The 16842-nt window shown below is 38.1% G+C and overlaps 1 long non-coding RNA gene across 1 annotated transcript; it reads left to right on the forward strand.

Annotated features, from left to right (window-relative positions):
* The first annotated feature begins 5240 nt into the window (after window positions 1-5240).
* LOC134495012 (uncharacterized) lies at window positions 5241-16438 on the forward strand. Its single transcript, XR_010067741.1, has 2 exons — window positions 5241-5567; window positions 15898-16438. It is a non-coding gene; the product is annotated as an uncharacterized LOC134495012 (long non-coding RNA).
* Window positions 16439-16842: the final 404 nt, after the last annotated feature.

Below are 16842 nucleotides of genomic sequence, written 5' to 3' on the forward strand. Positions count from 1 at the left end.
AACATCTATTTCTGTTTTATTGACTATTCTAAAGCCTTTGACTGTGTGGACCATAATAAATTGTGGCAAGTTCTTAGTGGTATGGGGATACCAAGTCATCTTGTCTGCCTCCTGAAGAATCTGTATAACGACCAAGTAGCAACAGTAAGAACAGACCACAGAACAACGGACTGGTTTAAGATTGGGAAAGGAGTACGGCAGGGCTGTATACTCTCACCCTACCTATTCATGCTGTGCTTGAGGAATCCAAAGCTGGAGTTAAAATCACTGGAAGAAACATTAACAATCTCAGATATGCAGATGATACCACTTTGATGGCTGAAAGCGAAGAGGAACTGAGGAGCCTTATGATCAAGGTGAAAGAAGAAAATGCAAAAGCTGGCTTGCAGCTAAACCTCAAAAAAAACAAGATTATGGCAACCAGCTTGATTGATATCTGGCAAATAGAGGGAGAAAATGTAGAAGCAGTGAAAGACTTTGTATTTCTAGGTGCGAAGATTACTGCAGATACTGACTGCAGTCAGGAAATCAGAAGACGCTTAATTCTTGGGAGGAGAGCAATGACAAATCTCGATAAAACAGTTAAGAGCAGAGACATCACACTGACAACAAAGGTCCGCATAGTTAAAGCAATGGTGCTCCCCGTAGTAACATATGGCTGTGAGAGCTGGACCATAAGGAAGGCTGAGAGAAGGAAGATCGATGCTTTTGAACTGTGGTGTTGGAGGAAAATTCTGAGAGTGCCTTGGACTGCAAGAAGATCCAACCAGTCCATCCTCCAGGAAATCAAGCCAGACTGCTCACTTGAGGGAATGATATTAAAGGCAAAACTGAAATACTTTGGCCACATAATGAGAAGACAGGACACCCTGGAGAAGATGCTGATGCTAGGGAGAGTGGAGGGCAAAAGGAAGAGGGGCTGACCAAGGGCAAGGTGGATGGATGATATTCTAGAGGTGACGTACTCATCCCTTGGGGAGCTGGGGGTGTTGACGACCGACAGGAAGCTCTGGCATGGGCTGGTCCATAAAGTCACGAAGAGTCGGAAGCGACTAAACGAATAAACAACAACAATAATATAACAAGAAAATAAAAATGGTATAATCAAAGCATTTCTGTTATTCCAGTTAATTAATGTATAATTGTAATTATAAATGCTCTATATATCTTTCTGAGAAACCTGAAGAACATGGTGAAGTCTTCAGACAGAATGATTCTCATGGATTCTGGTGAGGTTTTGCCATCTCTATGCTGAGCCATGATTGTTAAAAAAAAATCTTGTGGGAATTGAAAAGTATTTTATAAGGGCTGTTTAGGCATTGATAAAAAGTCAGTGAAAATTTAAACAATGAAGTAAGCTAGGCCTATAGCAGAGTTCAATGAAGCAATTGCTCTCGTGTGTGTGCGTCTGTGCATTAAAAATGTGCAAGGTTTTTAATGGTGTGCATTGTCTTAAGGCATGGCACCTAAGCCAAGAGCTATTTAGTATGTAGCATACTTTAATAAAAATAACATGTCTGGCAAGGTCTAAAAGCTTTTGCAGCTGCAGGGGCATTTCTTAGAAATAAAGTTTGTGTTTACACAGGTGCAGCCATATTTAACAAAAAAAAAATTATATGTAATGAAAACAGCTGCCTGTCTGTTTTCTTTGGCAAGGCTCATTCCAACTGAAACAATTTGTATCAAACCTCTCTCTCTGTTATACCTATATAAACAACACGCACACACACAAACACACACACATAAAAGGAGAAGTAAAAAAAAAAATCAGTGTATAGGATTGAGGTTGCTCCTCATAATTTATCTGTTAGATAAACAATTTGAACCAAAATCCATTGAAGATTTTTTTTTCCAGGAGAGTGAGTGTGTCTGTGTGTGTGTGTGTGTTTCATGTAGTAGGAGTCTGGCTCCTTCGGCTGGAATTGAGCTCAGTGGGAACCTGTTCCTTCTTAGTATAAAGCAACTTCTAATGTTCCCATTTTGGCATTATTCAGGTAATTAGTGCCAGGAAGGTACCATCACTGAAGGTACTAACATCTTGAGATCTTTCCACATGGAGCACTGAGATAAAACCACAATCAAGTTCTCTTCGTCCCTCTCTCCCAACATCAGTGGAAATCTGTACCTTCCAATGAAAGGAGAGGGCAAGGAATCCTTGTACGGGATTTAGGATTAGGAATTGAAATGCAATTGGGAACAGAGGTAGTGAAAAAAAAAATCACATTTTATTGTAGCAAAAGGCATGTGGTAGAGATGAATTAATCCCCCCACCAACCCCAACAGTTTGCTGTTTTTAGATAAGTCAGTCCTTTGATGTTCCAAACATAGTCATTTGGGGGTCTAGCATTAGAACTCGTGCAACAGATTTCCTAGGTTCATTAAAAATCATGGCATACTTTGGAAGGAGGTGCATACTTGCCCTACAGTGTCCTTTCTTTTTTCAGTGTCCTTGCTGCTGACGCCTATTGAGATTTCTTTTTTTAATCAAGAAGCTCAAATTCTCATGTCTTCTGCCTGATCATGATTTCTTCCTCTATCCTTTGCTAACCTAGCAGTCTTTGTCCCTTGGATAAAGAAAAGTTAACTTAAGGAAAATAATAATGCTGGCAATAATTGAGCTGACAAGGTTTTTGAAAAAGGAAGCCATTTGCTTAAAAACATTTGAATAAGATATTGTAGAGAACTTGTCAACATCTTAGAAATTTACAGCCATCAGCAGTGTAATCATGTATTTGACAAAACCCAGCAGCTGACTGCAAAGTTCATCTTCAGCTTTTTCTGTAGGGCAGATGTTTCATTTTAATACTCTTCATATTGTAGATTAGGATTATGTATTTTTCTTTCTTTTTCTCTCCCTCTTCTTTTCAGCAAGAGAATAAACCTGACATGTTACTAATGTCATTTCACACTGTGGACCAGATGGTGAAAAATGCAAGGCTTACAGATCTGTTTATATAGAAGGGTAGAGAAAGGCAGTAATATTTTGTTTCTGAAAAACTTCCAGCTCTATCATTTGTGCCTTTCATCTGAAAACTCAGTGGTGAATAAAGGAAGAGTCTCTGAACTTCAGGAAATAAATGGTTAAAAATGTAACATGTGTGGGGGAGGGGTGTGGAGAGGGCAGCATGTCCTGTTATTTGTGGTTGCCACAGCAGGGCATTGAGAACATTTACAGCTTTGACACAGGTCATTTCCAATAGAACTAATTTGGCAGCTGTTTCATTGCAAAACATAAAATTAGTGCTGTGCTGAATTTATGTCTAGTTTTATTTTCAATGTGAATAGTGATGCTTTAGGAGTTAGAATTGTCCAAGTATGAAAAAGCAATTGTCACTCCTTTTTCATTCTCTTTGCATTGGTTTACAACCATTGTTTTCCCAGTCTTCAACCTTTCGTGAAAAAGTTTCTTTTAGACGTGTTTCCATCCAATCAAGGGTTGAGGTAGTAAAATCTATGATCTCATAATTGCATACAGCAAATCAAATATGTTACATGATGATGTTATGTGGCAAACCAAACCAGGTGGCTGTTTTCCTAACAGAAGAATGAAGAAATATATCCCTGTGTCCTGCACGAGTTTGCCAGTAATCCATGTCCTCTCTATTTTATACTAGTGATTTCATGTAGGGTAGTTGGGGCAGGTCATGACGAGCAGCATCCTCATCCACATTTTGCATCAAGTGGTCAGTGTTGCAGAGTTTAATGGGATCAAGTGTTTGAGACAGAACTCAGCATTGCTCATTTATAACATTGGCCAGAGGTAAGTCAAACAAGCCCCCACATATTTCCCCAGCAAGGTTTCAGAAGCCCTTGCTTGGAAAAATAGCTGAGATTTCCACATATTAAGAAGATTAAAGTCTGTTCAATGATGCTTGAAGCTGTCTAAGTAATTCCCTCCTTTCAATTTTTTCTCTTTCTATTTTACCTCTTTCTTCTCTGGTAATTGGAATAAGAGGAAATGTTTTCTCAGAAGTTTCTGGTATCACAGGCACTCTGGCCAAATCTCCAGGTCCCAGAGTTAGAGGAGAGAGAGAGAAATAAAGTCACAATAGAACAAGAGAAAAAGGGACATCTTAACCTACTTCCCTATGCAGAAATGGTAGCAGTTTGGTGATGGGCAGGGGTGTCCAAAAGTGTGATCAGCTTGTTCTTCATGTGTGTTGCATCACTGCAGCCACCTTCTTGACTTTTTTGACAACACCCTGCAGACACCCTGAGTGATGGGGGAGAGGTGGTTCTCCAATTTAGATTAAACGTGCTCTGAAAAAAAATCAGTAGTCAAAATGAGCATCGATGGTCAAGAAAGCAAACAAATGGATCATCAAACAAATTAACCCAGAGTTCTTACTCAAGGCACAAATGCCCAGAGTCAAATTATCTTACTCTGGACACATTATGTGAAGACCTAGCTCTCTGGAGAAGGTTCTAATGCTGGGAAAGGTGGAAGGAAAGAGAAGAAGAGGACAACCAGTAGCAAAGTGGATGGACTCAGTTATAGTTGCAGTGGATGCACCATTGGAAGACCTGAAAGACCAGGTTAGGGATAGATCATCATGGAGAAAATCTATCTGTGTGGTCACTAGGAGTCAAAAATGACTTGATGGCACATCAATCACTATGCAAAATGTATTTCTTTTCCATGTCAATTTTACATGGGGTCACTGTGTTGCATCCCATTTCATTATAGATTCTTTTTTTAAAATACCCATTATATAAACATTTGCTTTAATTTTACATTAAATAAGTATTTGTGTACACCACTTCTGTAAGCATTGCATCCTAAAATAAGTAGTATGTGCATGTATGTATTTTATCCAATGGGATAATGGTAAATTTGAAGAGCAGGTATTCTTCAAGTTACAGTGGAAAATGCACAGATACATACCAATGGTACATATCATAATACCTAATTTAATAGGATCAGACAGATTGCAATCCTATGTATAGAATAAAATCTATTGAACATAGAAAGTTACCCATAACCATCTGAAAAGCAATGCTTAATTTAAATCATCTTGCAAGCATTTGTATTTAAACTGATAGAGTGATATAGGAATTACCATCAGAGGAAAGGAATCAGAAGGAGTCTGGTAGTACATTTTCCAACTAACAAATTTTATTAAAAGGCATGTCAGAAAAGGTGCTAGTAGGCATCTTCTGAGTTTTTGGGAAAAATTATAGGCTTGATCCTTATTCTCAAATTTGCTTAATGCTAATATATCACAAACAATAATAAAACTTGATAGCCTCATTGTCACCTCAGTCACATATCAGAACAAAAGAAAAGCAATTCTGTTGGCCTGTCAACTGGTGACATCACTGTTTCTACTCAAATTTAACTTAAAACAAGCATTCTTCTTTCTCAAAGTACTGACATATCTATTTCACTTTTGAAATAAATATAGAAGAGCTGGTTTCTGAATCTACTTTTTTTCCTTATTCCTTTTAGATGCTATTTTTGGATTGCAATCTATTATTTTTGAACTGCTGTATAAACCACCTTCCATGTTTTGGCAGATAAACAATATATAATAGTACAATCCTACGCATATCAGCAATAAGTCCCAGTGAGTACAATTAAATTTACATCCTGAGAATGGGTTTAGGATTTCATGCTAAATATAGCTAATAAAAATTAGGCAATCAACCAGTAATGTTGACGAACATTACATTTGAGGTTGAGAGAGAGGAGAAATCTTATAATTACCTCTATCATCATTTATTAAAATTAAGGGACAACCATGTCATTTTTCCCTTTAACATTCTAAAAGAAAGAAAGAAAGAAAATCTGCCTATTATCTTTTTCAAGAACCTGACACTATGACAATGGAATAGGAGCTTGTCACACTATAATAGCCCCTAACTGCTAGATAAATGCTGTGCTAGAGCAGAGACATTTATCAAAAATAAACATTGAAGGAGAGCTGACAGACATTGATCCTGTGATAATGCTCTGTTAAAATGACTATTTCTCCAATGCCAAGTGACTGATGTAGATGTAGTCATTATGTCTGAGGAACGCTCATCTAAATGCCCTCTCACTGTGCCATATTCCAGCCGTTAGCTCTTAAAAGTTTAACATGCGCTTTTTTTTTTAAAGCATGCTTTCTGCTATTCATTTTTATTTGGGAAGAGAAAACAGCTTGCATAATTTCACATTTCTAAGTCAGCTCAAGGTTTTGTGCTTTATTTTTCCTGCCCATCTCCAAGATGGGGATGAGATGGGAAAATAGCAACTTGAGAAAAGAAACTGTAGTAGTAAAGAATGCAGTAGGTAGAACATCAACATAAATCACCTAACATCTAGGAGCTATAGACCAGCATTTCTTAAATGGTGTTATCTCCCATAATTTGGCATATCATAATTTTATGTGCCTCTGTCAAACTCCGTCTTATCTAATATTTTGACTACATTGTCCATTTTATGACTTTCACTGAAGTCTCAGGCATGGCTTAGTGCTACAACTGACCTCTTCTATATGTGTTTGATTTTCCTATGTTCAGGTGATTTGTAGTCCAAGATAATGGCAATAGATTACCTTATACATCTGACATAAACCTGTACTGTAACCTTTAATCCACTCTTTTCCTTGGGGCGATGTAACATTAAGAATAGTTTAGATGAGCCTTCTCCAGCTTGGTATCTGCCAAAGGTGCTGGACTATAATTTTCAGAAGTCACAAGTGATGCTGGAGCATATCTAATTGGAGAAAATTGTATTCCTACTGTACTTATTAAACAACCTAAGTCAATATGGGAATAGCAATAAAAATCACCCAACCTATATTTTATATAATTGATATAATTGAGTTTGTATGTGGAAAGAGTTTTAGAACCTTAAAACCATAAATATTAGATATTAGGGATCAACAGTGACCAATAACTAAAAGAGCTGGTGCCATACAAAGCAAATATGGAATGCCAAGAAGGGCATTCCATAACTGGGACACTACGACCAAAATGGCACTCTCCCTAACAAACTGCTGGAAGGTGACAACATATCGCTACACATTTTGTTTCAGTCCACTTTGTAGGACTCATTTCCTTAGAATGAGTGCACTGGGCTGTAGCCTTAAGTAACTAAAATAAGGCAGCATTGCCAGAAGCATACCATACAGACTAGTTTGTTTAGCTTTATGCTTGATGTTTCCAGTTTCCTAGCATGGTGTTACACCTCTTGAGCTTCAGTCACTGACCCCCTCCTGTGTAAAATTTATAAAAGCGCAGAAAGTTGGTGGAATAACCAAGGAAATCATTTTTTCAGTCAATTGAGTTCATAATGGCAAAAGCCCTGTGAATGCTATCTTATAAATTAGAAGATCCCCTGCTTTCTAAATAGTTCAGCTTTTTGCATTTATCCTTTAGGTCAATCAGGCTCAAAATGCTGTTAGCTCAGAGTCCAGAAGTCAGATTTTTAAAGGGAAAATGTCAAGTCCTTTTAGGCTGCTACTGACCTTTTAAACCAGATTAGAGACTTGCAGCATTACACATGGATTTTCTACATTTTATAGCACAATAGTTAACAAATGATCAAATGCAGCTCCCAAGAACATTCTTTGTACAAGCTTGACATTTTCAGGTTTAAAAAGATATCACCATTCCATTTTACAGAAAATTACTCTTGAGAAATTAATCATTTCCTGCCCTGTGGGTCTGACATACATGAGATGGTCTCATGCAGGTTACTTTAAAACTCTTCAGCTCTGATCCACCTACACTTACACTTGAAACTCTAAATCATTTCTGAAGCACTGTCTGATCTGTTGACATATATCTGTCAGTCAGAGAAGAGAATGAGTTGGTTTAACACTATCTGCTTTGCTTTATAACTCTTCCTTTTCCTTCTTTTTTTCCTTTTCTTTTTATTGCTCCATTCTTTCTCCTGCAAAAACTTTCTTCTGTCTCCAGTACAGGGTGCTGAGCATTTCTGATTTCCAATTTTGTGGGGTTATAATGTCATGGACTCGTACCCATCCAGTGAGAAAGTTAGTAAAGGACCAATTACTTTGGTCCTTGCCATTGCTATTACGTGGTTCTTAATTCTTTTCACTAATAGAATTCTTTAATCCCTGTAATTTATTTACAACATGGCAAACATACCCCGTTGGAAAATAGGTTGAGTCAGTTCCTCAATAAGTGAAAATCAACAGACCAACATTAAACAAACAGCAAATTTAAGGTTTACTTAAATATTTTGAAATGCAGCAAATAAAAATTGTGTGATGATGGTTCAGCAAAAATAGATTTTAAAACATATTGCTCACTTCTACTGGCAGTTTTTAATTTCAGATCAGGACCTAACAATTCTGAACCCTCAAAAAAACTCTCTTATCTGCCAATGTCAATATCTATCATTTCTTCCCAAACTCACAGCCAGAAAAGCAGTAACATTTTGTTAACATTCTAATTCCTTAGTAACTAGAATTCTCTTCAAGCATTCCATTATTATAAAGATAGATGGGTCCCAAGAACATGTGCTGTGGCCTGACTCTGTTCACCTCTAACATCCTATCTAAACAGTGAAGGACTGAAGAACAATTGCAGCCATGTTGGGCTAAATGCACACAGAAGGCATTTTCCCTGTGATAAAAGTGTTATACTAGCTGCCAGTTCATTTCCAGTGACATACAAATGCTTGTTTTTACCTCTAAAATATGGTTTGAATCTTGGTTACCTAAAAGAAACCACCTTCTATATGATTCTGTCAGTCTCTGAAGACATTAAGAAAGTTTGTTTCCAAATGCCGTGGATTTACTTGCTGATGAGCCTGCTCTAAAGCTACCCCAGATTTTTCAAACTGTTGAACCAAAGAAACAGATTTCTTTGTTGACTTTCAAAACAGGTTTTAAAGACATTTTAAAAATGGCCTTTTCATTGTCAATGACTTTAAACTAATTTGTTATTTTAATATTTTAAATCACAGTTTATATTTCTGTAGGACATTTCTATGAAAATACAGTAGTATAGACATTAAATTTTAAAAGCCAGTTCTAGTGCTCTATAAAATCAGGGCTCCTGATCCTGAAAGGAACCCTTCAGCCACACCAATTATAGGTTCTCTTTAACTCAGGATGAATGGAAGCACCCCATTCTAGTTCATTTCAGTGAAGCCTCTGCACAAAAACTTCCCTTTGGATTGTGCCCTGCCATCACTTGGAAGGGCATTTTCATCTGCATGTTTGGCCTCAAGGATCTCAGTGCTTGGGAGAATCCGATGTCAACTGGCTATGCAAGCTGTCTGTGGAGAGCCAGGGAGATGTCCTTGAAGCAATTATTCAGAAATCCGTAGGTAAACAAAGAGGACAGAAGTATTCCTTAAGTCCTGGGAAGAGAGATAGAATTAAGAAGAGACTCAAGATGATTCCTCCCTGACTCACTGGGGTGTAAGAGGTAGGGGAGGAAAAGCATTAGCAGACTTGCAAAATTCTGTTACTATAGCCCAGTGTTTCTCAACCTTGGCAACTTGAAGATGTGTGGACTTCAACTCCCAGAATTCCCCAGCCAGCCTTGCTGATCTGATCTTCCTGATCGGGTCGACCTCAATGGGCTGACACCTACCTAAGGTGGTGGAAAGGAGGCAAGTTAAGAAGAATCCTGCTGGATTAGGCCAAAGGTGTCTAGTCCAGAATTCAGTGGAAAAAAAATGCTTCTAAGAGGCTGAAAAACAGGAAATGTTAAACCCACCAAATTTTTATTACTGAAGCCGAAAAATAGCTTCTCCTGCAACTAGTGATGTGTACACATGCACACACACACATGCTACTTTTGCAAGATGAAATTACCATAGACATTTGACAGATGCCATTTCCACTCCCCCTCCCCACCCCTGCTATTGTCAGTTCTAAAAGAATGCTATTTTAAAGATTGCGTCAGAATTCATCAAATCGTTTACCTATCACTATAGATAAGCTCTGCATAATGGAAAAGCTCTGTAGTGTGACAGGAAGATTAGGTTAAACTGAAGCAAATCAGTGTGATAGTTTTCCATTACCTGAACTCCAAACAGGATTGTCAACAAAGGCTGACACAGAATAATGATTCTGCTGCCATCTCACACTGAGCAGCACATAAAGGATAAAGGCATATTTTGATATATGTAACTCCTCTTATTTTTCTCAGGTATATCATGTAAGTCAGCAGGTCAACCTACAATTACAACTCACCAAAGGCAAGCAAGCAAAGGTTGAGTGGCACTCTTTCTATTTTCCCTGCAAAAGGAGCTGTGTTGCAATTAAATCCCTGGTTCTTCTTTAGCCTACAAGTTGTAGAAGGAACCATTTCATTAAAAATCTGTCTACAATGTTGGTGTTGTTTAACTGCTACCCAGAGGAATTTCTCTATGGAACTTGAAATTTTTCAGGCCACCAAGTCCATTTTGCTTGATCCCGATACAACCAAGGAGCAAAAGTGGCACACATTGTCCAGCAACTCAAGAGGTTGCTTCCAGATTAGGGGGTACTGCAGGATGTGGTTAAAAAGGGACAAGGCAGTGGCCACAATCGTGTGATCAAAGTTTCTTATGTGTGACCCCCTGCAGAGCCCCCCATGACAGATTGTAATTTTTTATGTGACAGAAGGGGAAAAGAATTAAACACCTGGGGGATGTAATATTAATTGGTTAAGATTAATTTTAATTATAATTAGCATGAAAAATGAATGGAACTTTGGAAAGGCAATGGAGGGAAAGCATCCAGTGGTTGTGGAGAGAATATATGGTGGCCACAGAGATAGATCAAATCTCCTGGCTTCAATGAAGCATTCAACAAACTCTCTAATGAGATTCTACTAAGGAAGTTGGCAAAATGTGGGTTGGATAGTGCTACCATTAGATGGAAAAAGAGCTGATTGAACAATCACATAACAAAGAAATGTATGGCTCTGCCTCAAGTGAGAAGCAAGTGTTCCATGTTATACTCCATTCTAGGCTTAGAATGCTGTCCAACATATTGGATGAGAGGTTAGAAAATGTGATTATCAAAATTGCAGATGACACGAAGATAGAGGGCCGCTCACAGTGTAGAGTACACTTTTGATGGATTCCAAGTGAAACATGACTCAACCGTGTGATGCTGCTGCAAAAATAATAAATGCAGTCCTAGACTACAGCAGAATCAAAATCAAGAGAAATCCTCTCTGTTCTAAGTTGCTCAGACCATACCTAGAATGTTGCTTCCAGTTCTGAGCATGACATTTTAGAAAGGGCATCTGCTACTAGAAGGGGACAAAGCACTGGAGACCATCTGCACAAAAGGGCTTAAGACAGCTTGGGTTGGAAAACAGTTGTGAATCGAAGCTAGAAAAAGACATTTTGAGGTGCATTTACAATATACTGAGATTGGGAGAAGGATGACATCAAATGTTCCGGCACTCAGGATGTGGTGAGCTTACCAGTGATGAGCCAAGCAGAAAATGAATCCGCTATTAGAGTCACTCTATGAAATTTAATTGGCAACAAGAAGGAGATCCTGCACACTGAAAAAAAAATCTTCTGCTATAGGATATTGACTGACCATGAGATGGTTAAAAAAGGGGGAAATTGGCAAGTTCTAGGAGGACACATTTGTCAGCAGCTATTCCCTATTCTATGTCCATTCAATTTCAGAGCCATTTTGGCCCTAGATGCCAATTCCTCAACATTATAGCAGAAGAGAGCTGCTTGCATTGGCTAGGAAACAGCACCTGGCTGGCAACTATGTCAAGCAATCAGCTGAATCTGATGTGACTTTATTCTGATTCTAAGGATCTCCTAGGTGTATCTTATTGGATGCCAGTGATAGTTTACTAAGACATCTCCAAAAACAATGTCAGGAAACCTTGCCCAAATGCAAGTCATTTTATGATAGAGTACAATTCTTTGTAAGCCCTTTCTTACTAGCAATCCTTAGCACTATGGTTCTCAAAGTGTGGAGAGAATGTGGCTAAAAGGACTGAAAGTCACATGGTGTTATAATTTAAGAGAGAACTTTTATAAAATGATGTACCGTTGTTTGATCAAGGATAAAACAATAAGCACTTTCATAAAAGACTGGAAGCCTCTGCTGGACATTTTGCTGAAAATGGAAAAAAATTGGTGATTTATGGATTTGCTAATTAAAAAGAGTTGAATATGGGAAGAAGGGGACCATGTAATGTAATCTTAAAGATGGAGGAGAGATAACAAGTTTGTAACTGTTGTAAAGAAGATTGGAAGTCGCTTCTTTATATTTCTTTTTCTTTTTCTGTCTGTACTTCCTGCACTTTATCTTTTATCTTTTTTCTATTTCTTAATTTTTCTTTATAAATTTTCATGTTTACCTTTTACCTATGTTAAAATCTCTAATAAAAATTATATATATAATAGCACTGTTCTGCTTTTATATATATATATATATATATATATATATATATATATATATATAAAATTAAGAAATAGAAAAAAGATAAAAGAATACATACATACATACATACAGAATAATGCTATGTAAATCAAGGTCTACTTCAGCAGCCAGGGGTAATACTGAGGTTGCTAAGCTCTTCCAGTGATGCTGTGAAAAGTAAGGAAGAAAATTCTATGTGAAGTTAAATAAGAGAACACGTGTTAATGATATGACCATTATCTGATTTATTAGTGAGCTGGCTTGACGTTCGGGTTGGTTCCTTGGTCCATGTTGTCTGATGCAGCCTCTCAGGCCAGAATGTTGCTAAGGCAAGAGGAAGGCAGTTGCCATCACTACAGAAGAATTTAGAGCTTTCTTGTTCTCGCAGGCAGCCACCATCTTGCCCTGTGTTTACCAATTTCACGTGTCATTAAATTAGCCCTAAGACACCTTTTGTGTGACATGTGGAAGTAAAGCACAGCCTGTAACTTTAATGACCTTTTATGGGATTCAGTCTATAAAACCTGAAGCCTGCCCAGCAACGGTGTTAGGTTCATGGCATTTAAAGAAATATTTTAATATTCAAGAATAAATCTGCAGTGAAAGGATTTGGCTGGCTCTAAACTAAAGCTAATTGCGTAAAAGGCATATAGGGAGAAACCTTTAATTTAAGATTGGTAGGTTATCTTCAATAGATAGATCCATTTTAAAGAAAAAGAAAATAGTATCTATCAAGTTTGCAAAATGAAACTACGAGGTTTCAATCCTGCACTTAGTGAAGCTGCTTGAATCCTATTCAGGTCAATCGAACTGAAAATACCTGGCTATAAAATAACAAAGAGTTATTGTGGCATCTGAAAGATTAACCAATTTATTATCACATCAGCAACTGTGATCCAAGAAAGAGCACCAGGTAGCCCTTGGATAGCCTTGAGGTTTCCCATCCTTTTGAGATCAGCTATGATCAGCTCAGTGTTGTGACTTACTACAGGCAGCAGAAAGGGTTCTCTCCCAAACAGCGCTGTTCTGAAGTTGCATCTTTGCTCACCATTGAAATAACAACAACAAAGATAAGCTTTATTCAGCCAAACACTCTCTTAAAGCTCTTTAAGGATAAAGAAGCAGAGTCTCATACAGTACTGAATATGAACATTCATATGAATGTAAAGGTTTGGAAAGCAGGATTCTTTGGTATAGAAGGATGTTGAAACTGCCTGGCTCTGAGCTTGAGCTTTTCAAACAATTTAAGTATGTTTCGTCAGCAAGAGTATTTAGCATGCTGGAAAGCACACCATAGGGTGATGTGTTTGTCTGGGGGGTGGGGGTTAAGATGTCAGACATCTGAGAATGGCAGCCCCAGAGCTAAAGTCAAATGGTGACTCATGTGCTGACAAGAATGATCTTTGGGGCAAATATGTGCTTGGATAATGAGGACCATCATTTAATTCCTCTTCCTGGACTTTCAGTACAAAGGATACCAGAATGATAGATCTGAGACCCCACCACGGTGCCTGTCTTTTTTTCATTCTTTGTACTAGATCTAGCCATGGGGTGTGAGTGCAGGATAACTTCACTTGCTTGGACTGCTTTAAGCAATGAAGGAGAAAAATCTGGACATTCACTGGGTGTTTTCAGGAAAGAAAGTTGATTGTTTATGAGAAGGTGGAAGCTTCAGGTAACTTTCCTTTTGCAGATGAGAAACCTCTTTAAAGCCCCTCATAAGATGAGATTCTTTCCCCATCCACCCCAGTGAGGCCTAACTTTCTGATGTTTTCTGATGTGGGTTATTACTGCTCCCTAGAGGCTGCCCTGTGCAGAGAATAAATCTGGATGGTATCATTCAGTCCAGGAGACCCTTTTTATTTGTTTGTTAATTGTGTGTCAGAGACAGAATATTAACCTAACTGGAGACATTGTTTTAACTTTCTTTCATGCCATCTCCCTTCCACAGTTTGCAGGAAGTCTGTTGAACAACCTTATATATGGTAGATATGTCCATTTTACTAAGCCAGGATTTTTAACCATGGTTTGCCAAACAATTGATGGTGTGCTGGTTCTCAAATGATATTAAGCCATAATACGTCATTCATCTTAAAACTGTGTAAGACATGCGGGATCCACCTTGATGACATGCTTCATACCACTTCTTTTCTCTGAGGCATGTACTGATACATTCTTCTTTTGACACTTCATGGCTAGAAATAAGCTCTGTGCATGTTCAGAAGCCCATTTTATCCAGCAAAGCAATGCAGCCATTCCACTCCCATTGTTTAGAAGGGGGTAGGAGTGGGGAATCCCTTTATTAAGCTACTTCAAAGTGGCAATTTACATGAACTTTCATCAAATCAAAACAGTCTTCAAAGATCCTAATTCACATATCACTTTGAGCCAAAAAGCAGAAAGCCAAAAAGATATGCCACCCCTATCATTAGGCAAAATGAAGGAACAAATTCAACTGGTGAATGAGAACAGATGGTGAACTGAAGCAAAGATCATCCCTAGTCACCAGCTGGAGCAGGTGCTTCATTGTTGTCCAGTCAGCCACCGATTTGAGGCCATAACGACCCCTGTTAGTGTGGCACTTATGGGACAGCCAGGCAGTTGGCCAGCTGTAGAGTCAGTGCTGCCATTTTAGTGCTGGGGATGGGGTCTGCAGAAAAGAGTAAGTGGGAGGCAGGGGTGGGTGGGCTCCATAACAGATCCTTCCTCTGTTTCAGGTAATATGTTCCCTTGAGTCAGCTAGGACATAGAGCAATATATGAACTGGGTGAAACTATTGGTCCACATAGCCAAGTTTTGTGTAATTCAGTTACAAGGGAATCACATTCTCTGAAGACTCCTGAAAGTTATATCCAATTCTGTTTAGTATCCCTTTTAAAAAGAGATACTAAGGACTGACTTGGCCAGCAAGAGGAAAGCAGGAAATAATTTGATTCCACATAAATCTGTGTGTCTCCCTAGGATTTTATTTCCCATTCTGAAAACAGTTCTCTTGCCAAGATCTTTCCCATCATTTCCAATGAAATTTTTAAAAATAACCTGGGGTTGAACCAGGAATATTCTGCTTCCAAAGCAAGAGGTCTACACCTGAGTTAGAGGACATTGTTTTGCAAATAGGATTTCCAAAATACCGTGAAGGGCACTCCAGCTAGAAAATAATGGGGTTATGTATTTAATGAAGGCCATGGTCACTTAGACTTCTATGGCTCCGCTCTCACCCAATATTTTGATTGGGAATTATAGGAGTTGTGATCCAATACATCTGGAAAGTGCCAAGCCAGGGAAGGCTATAATAGTCATAATAGCTTTCCTTTGATTTAAATCTCAATTCAATAAGGAAAAAGAAGATGGCCTTGCCTTGCACAAGGATTGCTAAGGAAAGAATATATTACATATTCATATCCTTACTTTGTGCCCACTATTTTATCAAAAAATGCTATTTAGAAATGAGAAATTATTTGCATATCAGCTGCCCTATTCTTTGTAATCATTCTTTTTATTTGCAGTTTCTCTGCAATCATTTTCTTTTCCCTCATTTCAGAAAATGTAGACAGATAGTAACTTCCAATGGACTTGGGAAGGGAGAAGAAAGGACTTGTAATGAAATATGCTAACAGTTCACCAAATACAGCAAGAAGTGTTTGTGCCTTTGGCAATAGGAGTATACATGAATGACACTATTGTGTGAAGCCAACCATTGTGTTCCTCAGACCACCAGAAGATGGTCTTTTTGCATAAATATTTGACTGCATTGAAAGATGTCTGGAAATGTATTTTTGTAAATCAAAACATTTTTTGCAACCAATGTATTAAACTGAGTCTTTGGTACTCTGTCTTCTAGTTTTCCACCATCTTATGCAACTTGATCTCTTTATCCATTTTTGCTCTGCATCTTTCTGCATTGTTCATATGAGTAATCTATGAGTGATTCTCAAAGAGACCGGCAGCTCTTTTAAGATTGTGGATGTTGATTATGTAATTTGCATCTCTCGTTCCCTGACTTCATCTTGAAGACTGAGAGCACAAAAATTTTGGAAGAGTAAATAAGAATGGGTAAACAATATAATTCTGATCATTTCAAAGTATAATCCATGTAAGATTTACAAATCCTGTTATGAAGGGAAGGAGAACCAGGGGAAAAAAATCTAGTTCCTAAAGAAACAACAAATTCAGAAAGAAAGCCCAGATCCTAGAAAGCTAGATAGCCAGCCCAGCACAACCACTTTCAAAAGCAGAAATGACATTTGTGAGCTTTCACCTCATCAGGAGGAAAGAACTGGTGGTGTTTGAGAGTCAGTAATGTAGAGTTACCATATCTGGACTTCAAAAACACCAAAGACCACTAGATGGCAGCAAAAAGTTGGGAATTTGTCAACTGTCCTATTGCTACCACCTAGTAATGACTTCGAGTTTTGCAGCCCAGAAGTGGTAACCCTAGAACAAGTGTTGAGCAAATATTCAACAACAGTAAGGGAAATTTATATAT

This window comes from Candoia aspera, chromosome 3, assembly GCF_035149785.1.
Source record: "Candoia aspera isolate rCanAsp1 chromosome 3, rCanAsp1.hap2, whole genome shotgun sequence".
NCBI lineage: Eukaryota > Metazoa > Chordata > Lepidosauria > Squamata > Boidae > Candoia > Candoia aspera.